The 8476-nt window shown below is 42.6% G+C and overlaps 1 protein-coding gene and 2 pseudogenes across 1 annotated transcript in view; 2 read left to right on the forward strand and 1 right to left on the reverse strand.

Annotated features, from left to right (window-relative positions):
- The window catches only part of LOC102021213, a 7388-nt pseudogene extending 6510 nt beyond the window's left edge, over window positions 1–878 (reverse strand).
- The window catches only part of Daglb (diacylglycerol lipase, beta), a 41487-nt gene that overhangs the window by 11424 nt on the left and 21587 nt on the right, over window positions 1–8476 (forward strand). The window lies entirely within an intron of this gene.
- LOC106149990 lies at window positions 979–1919 on the forward strand (annotated as a pseudogene).

Here is an 8476-nt window from a genome sequence, read left to right on the forward strand (position 1 = left end):
CTGTTGAAGCTAAACATGGTCAGGTGCCATCACTCTGGGGGCAACAGTCTGAGAGAAAGTAAAAGTCTGGCTTCTGCTGATTTCATTTTTTAAAAGAATTTATAGTTTCACGACTTGCTTTTAACCTCTCCTTAAGCTCTGCAATTTCAAAGCTTGTTTTTTTCTTGGCAGCTTCTAATTTTTCTCTGGTTTTCACTTCAAGTTCTGCAAATTCTGTTTCATGCTTATAGGCCCCTAATGTTAGCTGAGAAGACGTTGTTAATAATTGTTCCATCATTGCTGTTGGGTCTTGAAATATCATTTCATCATAGAACTCTGAAACTGTTTTTTTGCCCAACATTGCATTGATATCTGATTGGAATAGCTTTAACAAATGATATAGGGTTACAGGTCTTTCATTAGGGTCAATGAAAAATATTATGATTATTTCGAATTCACCCCATCCTGTTTCAGTAATTTCGTATGACGGTTTAGTAACAACTCTTAAAGGATTTCCATAACTTTTGTGTAATTTAAATTGGATTTTTTTCACATATGCTGACATATCCTCATTTCTATATGATTTTACATATACTGTCCACTGATGGGTGTGCCCATCTTCCCTTTTCTTCCCAAAATATCAAGCAACATTACCATAAACTATTGGTTTAACGATAGTAACCCCCTTTACTCTGCCGCTGGAGTCAGGCCCAAATTTGGCCATTCTCTTGAACATACTGTCCCATGGAAGAAGCTGCCGCCCCCAGGGAAACAGACCGGATTCGGTGGGGTTGCTGCTCCCCTTGAAGGCTCCGCTCCTCCCACACGGGCCCAGGAGGTGGGATTCTGGTCAAAAGAGGGCAAGTCACCTGGCTTCTGCAGCCAGCTCCTCCTGGCTAGCAGAGATACCACGGGCCATTCAGCCACACAGCCGTGTGGAGCTGCCTATGCCTATTCTTAATGATAATTTTTTTCCTACATTTTATGGTTTTCTCAGTCATGTCTTTGGAGATAATGGAAACTTTATTGTCAAAGCCATCATTGCCACTCAGATCCCTCTTATTCCTGCAGCTCCTCTCCTAGGGTGGGGCTGACCTTGGCAGTCCTCATGCCCAGTGGAAATCAAGACACCATGGCTGATTTCATTCTGACCTCTCTGACCCCTAGGTCCCTCAGTACTTCTACCCTGCCTCTCCCAGAGAGTTATTGCTTCATGTTCAGTGTTAAGTACATGAATTGCATTTGGAACAGCAGGTCTAAGCCCCAACCTATTAACCTGGCAGCACTGTTGGTATAACAACTCTGATGAAGTCCAGGAGTGTGGCCTCCTACCTGTTCTCAGAAGTCACTTCTGGGCGTTGGCTGCAAAAGCAGGAGTTCTGTGTCCGCCAAACATTTGTTCAGCTCCAGGACCCCTGGGACCCCAGGCGGCAGGCCACACAGATGCTGAAACTGCAGAATCTAGTGATCCCTTGGGCTCCAGAGAATCTTCACAAGCTGAGTGCATCCCAACCAGAATGCGGCTGGAACAGTAGGCATTTGGACTGCTGTTTGCAGCACTTGGTTCAGTACCAGAGCAGCTAGGATTACAGCTGGGCTACTGAAGGACCAACAGATCACAGACATCACTTCTTCCTGCTTAGTGTAGGTGGGCAGAACTCCAGATTGGAAGCCCCTCTGTGGAGCATTTCAGCGTTGGAGTGCGTAGAGCCACCGAGTCCATTGGGCAACAATACTTCAAAGAGAACACTTCATTGTTTGCTGTGGAAGCTGTGCTGGACCACTGACTCCATAAGATTGGTTATTAGCCTCGTCTGTGTGTATTGGAGGCCAGAAAGGACAGTGCAGGGAATTCCCACTCTCAGGACCCTAGAGGAGGGCTAGGTGTGTGTGGTGGTGCACACCTGTAATCCCAGCACTTGGGAGGCTAAAGCAGTAGGATCCCCGTAAGTTTCAGGCCAGGCTGGGCTACAGAGTGTGTTCAAGACCAGCCTGAACTACATGGCGAGACCCTGTCTCAAAAAAACAAAAACAAAAACCCCAGGAAAGAAAAAGCCAGGCATTAGCATTATCTGTTTTATTTGTCCTTTTTTATTTATGTCACATACTGTTTAGATCACTGAGTCTGTAACTATTAGATTCAGATTTGTAACTAAGTATAAACATTTTTCCCCCTGAAATGGTTGCTTTTCTTCATATATTGGTGGAGTCAGGCCATGTTCACATTCCTGTGAAGGGCGTTTCTAGTCACCCCACATACTCGCACAGTGCCCACACTGGAACATGCACATGCTCAGAGCTCAGAGCTCAGGGGTCAACTCCAGGTCTTGGGCTGCCAGTCCCACAACCTTTTCCAAACAGAACCCCCATCCCACACATACTAAGTGTGTGTCAGAGAAGCTGACTAGAAGCCCAGGAATGATCCTCTGTGGATCACTCATTCAGGTGTGGATGTGGGACCTGTTTTGGGCCATGAGGGTTTGCTTTAAGATGCTAGGAAAGTACTTTCTTGCTGCTCTTGGAATGATTCAGAAGCCACACATCACTTTCCTCCCATATGATGCTGTATCTCTACTCGAAGGCCAAGATGAGCAGGCGCAAAGGAGGTGGTACCATGAGAAACCGCTGTGCACCTATTCCTGAGTCAGTACAGGTCCTTCCTGCTTTTCAGCCAGCTGGAGTTGGATTTTCTTGTGCTTAGAGATATCCAGCTGAACTGAGAACAGTGTTGTATAAAAACATAGTAGGGGGGCCAGGGATATAGCTCAGTGACACAGTGCCTGCCTGGCAAGTGCAAGGTCATGAGTTCAATTCTCAGTACCAAAAAAAAAAAAAAAAAAAAATCTAGAAACAAAGTAGATTAATTGCCAATTTAAAGCCAGGCATGGTGATGCATGCCTGTAATCCCAGCACTTGGGAGGCTGAGGCAGGAGGATCACTATGAGTTCATATCCAGCCTGGTCTACGTAGTGAGTTCAAGACCAGCCTGAACTACATAGCAAATCCTTATCTCAAAAAAACAAAAGCAAATTGCCAATTTAAAAAGTAATTAGCATGCATTCCTGATGGCCCAGCTCCAGAGGGGGTGGTGGCCCAGCTAGACCCAGCCCGGCCTGCGGCAGCCAATTGCACCCTTGGTGGGCCCAGCGCTGTGGGCGCTGGGCCTGCTGCACGTCCCGTGTGGCTAGGACTGGCTGCCACCTTCCTGCTGAGCATGCTGCTGCAGCTCGCATCGTACTGCCTGCTCCCTGGCTGCATACTCTTCCAGGACCTCACCCACCAGGGCGAGACCAAGCTGACGGGGCTGGCACGCCCGGCCACCTGCTGCACCTTCAACATCCCCAAGAGGTACTTTTCTCACTTCTGTATCATCTCTGTGCTGTGGAATGGCTTCCTACTTTGGTGCCTTACTGAATCTGTGTTCCTGGCAGTGCCTTTTCCAAACTGGCTTCATGGTCTGCTCAGAACTCTTGGGCCAGCACAGTCCCAAGGTGGTGAGCTGGCGCTGTCTGCCTTCTTGGTACTCCTATTCCTGTGGCTTCACAGCTGGCGCAGACCTTCGAGTGCTTCTACGTCAGCGTCTTCTCCAGTGCCGTGATCCACATTGCGCAGTACTGTTTCAGCCTTGTCTGCTGTGTCCTCGTCGGCTTACTGTGCTGAGCCTAGTGCCCATGGAGGGCAGCAATGTGTATGTAATAGGGAAAAATCCATTGATGCAAGCACGGTGGTTCCACATCGTTGGGATGATGATGTTTATCTAGTCATCTGTCCACCAGTATAAGTGCCATGTCATTCTCGGCAACATCAGGAAAAATAAAGCAGGAATAGTCATTCACTGGAACCACAGGATCCCTTTTGGAGACTGGTTTGAACACATTTCTTCCCGTAATTACTTAGTGGAGCTGATGATCTACATTTCCGTGGCTGTCACTTTTGGTTCCACAATTTAACTTGGTGGCTGGTGGTGACATATGTCTTCTTCAACCAGGCTCTTTCTGTGTTCCTCAGCCACAGATTCTACCAAAGCAAATTCGTCTCCCACCCAAAGCATAGGAAAGCTTTCCTCCCTTTTTTGTTTTAAGATAACCTCAGTCATAAAGAATGCCAGCTAGATGACAGTTTGAAGTCGAAGACTGAAATGCAGTTTCTGCAGGACTAGTTGAAATTCTGTGTTCCGCTTTTACATCAAAAAGAATTTTATCACATAAGCAGAACAAGGCCCTTGCAGAAGATGACTCTTCAGAATATTTTCCAAGAAGAAATGCTTCTGGCAGACCTGTGGTTCACTGTCTGCTTTCTGCAATGCCTTATAAAGCCAGCCAGTTGACCACAAGTAGATAAGACTTCTCCAGAGCGCCTCACAAGGACACTAACCAGGAGTACAAACAGCCTCTCCCACAAACATACACCATGGAAGAGACAAGATCACCTGGGATTGCTTGTTAGGGATAATGAGGAATCTAGTAGGTGCTCGATAAATATTTGTTACATTTCCATAAAATCAAATTGGCCTTTGAAAATAACATTAAGCTGGGTGTGGTGGTGCATGCCCGTAATCCCAGCACTTGGGAGGCTGAGGCAGGAGGATTGGTGCAAGTTCGAGGCCAGCCTGGGCTACAGAGTGAGTTCAAAGCCAGCTTGAACTGCATAGCGAGACCTTGCCTCAAAGGGACCAAAAAAGAAAGAAAGAAAGAAAATAACATTAATATATGACTTTATACCAGTGGTATCAGGGAAAACAGGGTTTTTTTGGAATTAGTGTATACTTTCCCATATGATCACATTTTTACTTTCCCATGCTACCCTATATTCCCATACTTTTCCATATTACCAATTTATTATTCATACTTCCAGTAATGTAAAATGAAAAGCCATTTCCACTCATCTTTACCACAAGTCATAGTCTAACGGGAAATTTTGAAACTTCTTTAATTTTCTGTTGACATTCCTTTCAAGAGACTACTTCAAAAGTGAAAGCTTCAAAACATAAAATATTTTTATACTTATGCATAAAAATCCTTTTTTAATGCCCTGAATCAGTAGTGAAGCCTCATTCATTGATAATTATTTAGATTGGAATAATGTCTGCCGGAGTGCATTTCACCTAGCGGAATGAAGCTGAGGATATCAGAAAATAAAGTTTACACTTAAAGTAGCTTAGTTAAGGACATACCCATGAGTACATCAAAGGGAAATAGATGTATAGTATGAAAGAAAAACTAAAACTTGAAAAATAACACACTAGCCTGATCAACAGTAAAATCTGCACGTGCATATAGTGTATGATTTTCTGTCCTACTGGCTGAGGTACTAACTCCTTTTAGGCAGACATCATATTATAGTCTAATAAGTAGTAAAGTTTTGTGCCTATACCTTGTCTTGGGCAAAAGAACCTCAATTAACCAGACATGTCAAAATGCAGTCTTAAGAATATGTTCTCCCACCTCCGTTCTTGGAGCTACAAAGTAAGGCTAGTGAATGGAGATTCATGTGTTTATTTGCACGCATGCATGCATCCAGTGCTGGGGATGGAATCCAGGGCCTTGTACATGCTCGGCAAGTGCTGTGCCACTGAATTACACCCCTGGTCCTTTGAATATAACTACATGCCTGCTTAGAAAAACAGACAGGCACTCTGCCACTGAGCTATCTCCCTGGCCTGCATAGAAAAACATATCCTGAAGTTCTTATATTAACTCTAATGTAGCATTTTCTCTCCCTTCAGTCAAATACAACTTAATTAAGAGTAAAAAAAAATTAAAAAATAAATAAAAGTAATTAGCATAATGGGCTTTATTAAAAACTATATTTTGGAGCTGAGGATGGTGGCACACTCTTATAATTCCAGCACTCTGGGAGGCTGAGGCAGAAGGATTGAGAGTTAGAGCCCAGCTTGGGCAACTTAGCAAGACACTAAAAACAAAGAAGCGCTAGGATGTAGTTCAGTGTTAAGGCCCTTGGTTCAATTCCCAGTACTGAAAAAAGGAAAGAAAAGGATATTGGAAAAAATTAAAGCCCTGTTTGTATTTTATTCATACTGTATTTATCCATATCACCTATTAAAATGAGAAAGTGAGTATGGATTTGGATTTGTGGCAGCCCCATCCCCTGGGCTCTCATAGTGTCCCATGCCGGAGCAAACCATGGCCCAGAACCATTGCCTGGCCTCTACCCATAGACTGCTGGTACTGAAGCAGGTTGTGCAGTGATGAAAAGAAAGGAAAAGAAAAAATGCTTTGTGAACAGGGATGACTTCAGTGTACTGAGGTATAGGACATTGTAGCTCATTTTGTTGTTTTTTCCCCAAAGATTATATAATTTTTTGTTTATGGCCAAATAAGTATATGAAAAAAAGTTCAATATCACTGGTCATTTGAAAGATGCAGGGCCGGAGATATAGCTCAGAGGCATAAGCTCAAGGTCCTGAGTTCAATTCCTGGTACCAAAAAAAAAAAAAAACCAAATTTCTCTTCCTGAAAGATGCAAATTAAAACAACACTGAGGTTCCATCTCACTCTAGAAAGAATGGCTGTTACCAAGAAATCAGCCAGTAAGAAATGCTGGCAAGGCTGTGGGGAAAAAGGAACCCTTTTCCACTATTGGTAGAAGGGTAGACTGGTGCAACCACTGTGGAAATCAGTGTAGAGATTCCTCAAAAGACTAAAACTAGATTTGACTCACTATTCCCCTTCTTGGTATTTTCCCAAAAGAATTAAAAGCATCATACTACATTGATATATGTACGCCCATGTTGCTGCGTGGAAGAGAGCAGCCACACAGTATGAGTTCTCCAAGCAGGAATTCATGGGCAGCATGACAGAATTAGGACCTAGAAATGTCCATTGCCTACTGGAACTTAGTGCTTAATGGAAGATTTAAATTCTTAGGCTAATGGAATAAATTTTTGTTGGAACATCGTAAATGACCAATACCAAAAGATACTTGGAATCTTTTAGACTTCAATGCAGTGATTGCAGAGGTTATATCTAATTATGACAAAGAAAGACTGTGGCCTGACTCATTGATGACTTTGTAGAATTTGCATGCTCTCAAATTACTAGGACAAAAAGTACAACGCTATAGCACTAAAGGAATGTTTTAGAATGTATATAGTCTGTACGATAAATACAACGAGAAATTCCACATTTTCTGGTGGGTGGACTGAACTGAAGATCAACCCTCACTATTCAAACTGAGGGTTGAGAAGAAGTTTAAGGGTACATTTTGGACTGTGTTATATTTCATTCTTCCAATAGTGACTTGGGTTTGTCTTCTAGTCTGGTCTGCTCCAAACATTCATAATTCTAAAATTGTGGATTTCATCTTAATATCAGTGGACCATCCTAGTTTAATCTCCCATAAGTCTTAGAAGCTTATGGCGATCATTCTGAGGTTTCCATTCTTGCATACAGCCAAAATGCTGTCTTCATCAGAAAACAGTTTGGTGTAAAAATGAAATATAATGAACATCGCAAACAATTTATAAAAACTTAAATATGTGCTTTGGAGTAGTTGCAAAGACTATGCAATTGACAACCACTTCCAGTGAGAGTGATATATTTAAGTGTAGCAAATGTGGAATTGTGTTTTGGTTTGAGGGAGTTTATTTTCCTGGAATATCACATGTATTGTTGATGTAAGTAGAGTATCTGATGAAAGAAATGTCAAAACAACCATTGTGAAAATTTTTTAGGATAACTTGGTGCCTACCTGAAAAATGTATTGTATTTTAGACTCTCTATTTCAAAAAGATTCCACAGAATTAGTGTGTGCTTCCTTTACCCTAGTTTATATGTAATAGTCCTACAGGGAGCTTTTATTTATTGAGTGTCTTGTGTTATGTTAGATTCCACTCTTGACTGCATTATGCACCACATAATTGGATTTCATTATGCTTTTGAAATTCTCATATTCCCCTGACATGGTGGTACATGCCTGTAATCCTAGCACTCAGGAGGCTGATGCATGAAGACTGCTGCAAGTTTGGGGCCAGCCTGGGCTATAAAGTGAGTTCAAGGCCAGCCTGAGCTGCATAGTGAGACTCTGTCTCAAAAAGAAAAAAGAAAAGAAAGAAATGCTTATATGCCTATCAAATAAGTTCAACTATTTAATTTGTTTAAAATTTTTGAATATAGTCATACAGTATTCTAAATTTTAAAAAAAATGTCTTGTGTGTTAGTCTTGCTCAAGTGGTCTCACCATCAGAATTGTTCATCTCCAGGCTGGGGGTATAGTTCAGTGGTACAATATGTGGTTAGGCACTAGGTTCAGTCTCCAGAACCAAAAAAGTAAATTTCACTTCCCCAAAGTGAGGACCGTGGGACAAAGAGCTTGAGTCATGCAGACTTGGATTATATTTTAGAAAATACCTATTAAGGGGCCACGGATATAGCTCAGTGGCACAGTGCCTTGCTTGGCAAACACAGGTCCTGTGTTCAATTCCTGGTACAAAAGAAAGAAAAAAGAGAAGGGAAGGGGAGGGGAGGGAAGGGGAGGG

The sequence above is a fragment of the Chinchilla lanigera genome, unplaced genomic scaffold, assembly GCF_000276665.1.
Source record: "Chinchilla lanigera isolate Chin_1 unplaced genomic scaffold, ChiLan1.0 scaffold00059, whole genome shotgun sequence".
In the NCBI taxonomy this organism is placed as follows: domain Eukaryota; kingdom Metazoa; phylum Chordata; class Mammalia; order Rodentia; family Chinchillidae; genus Chinchilla; species Chinchilla lanigera.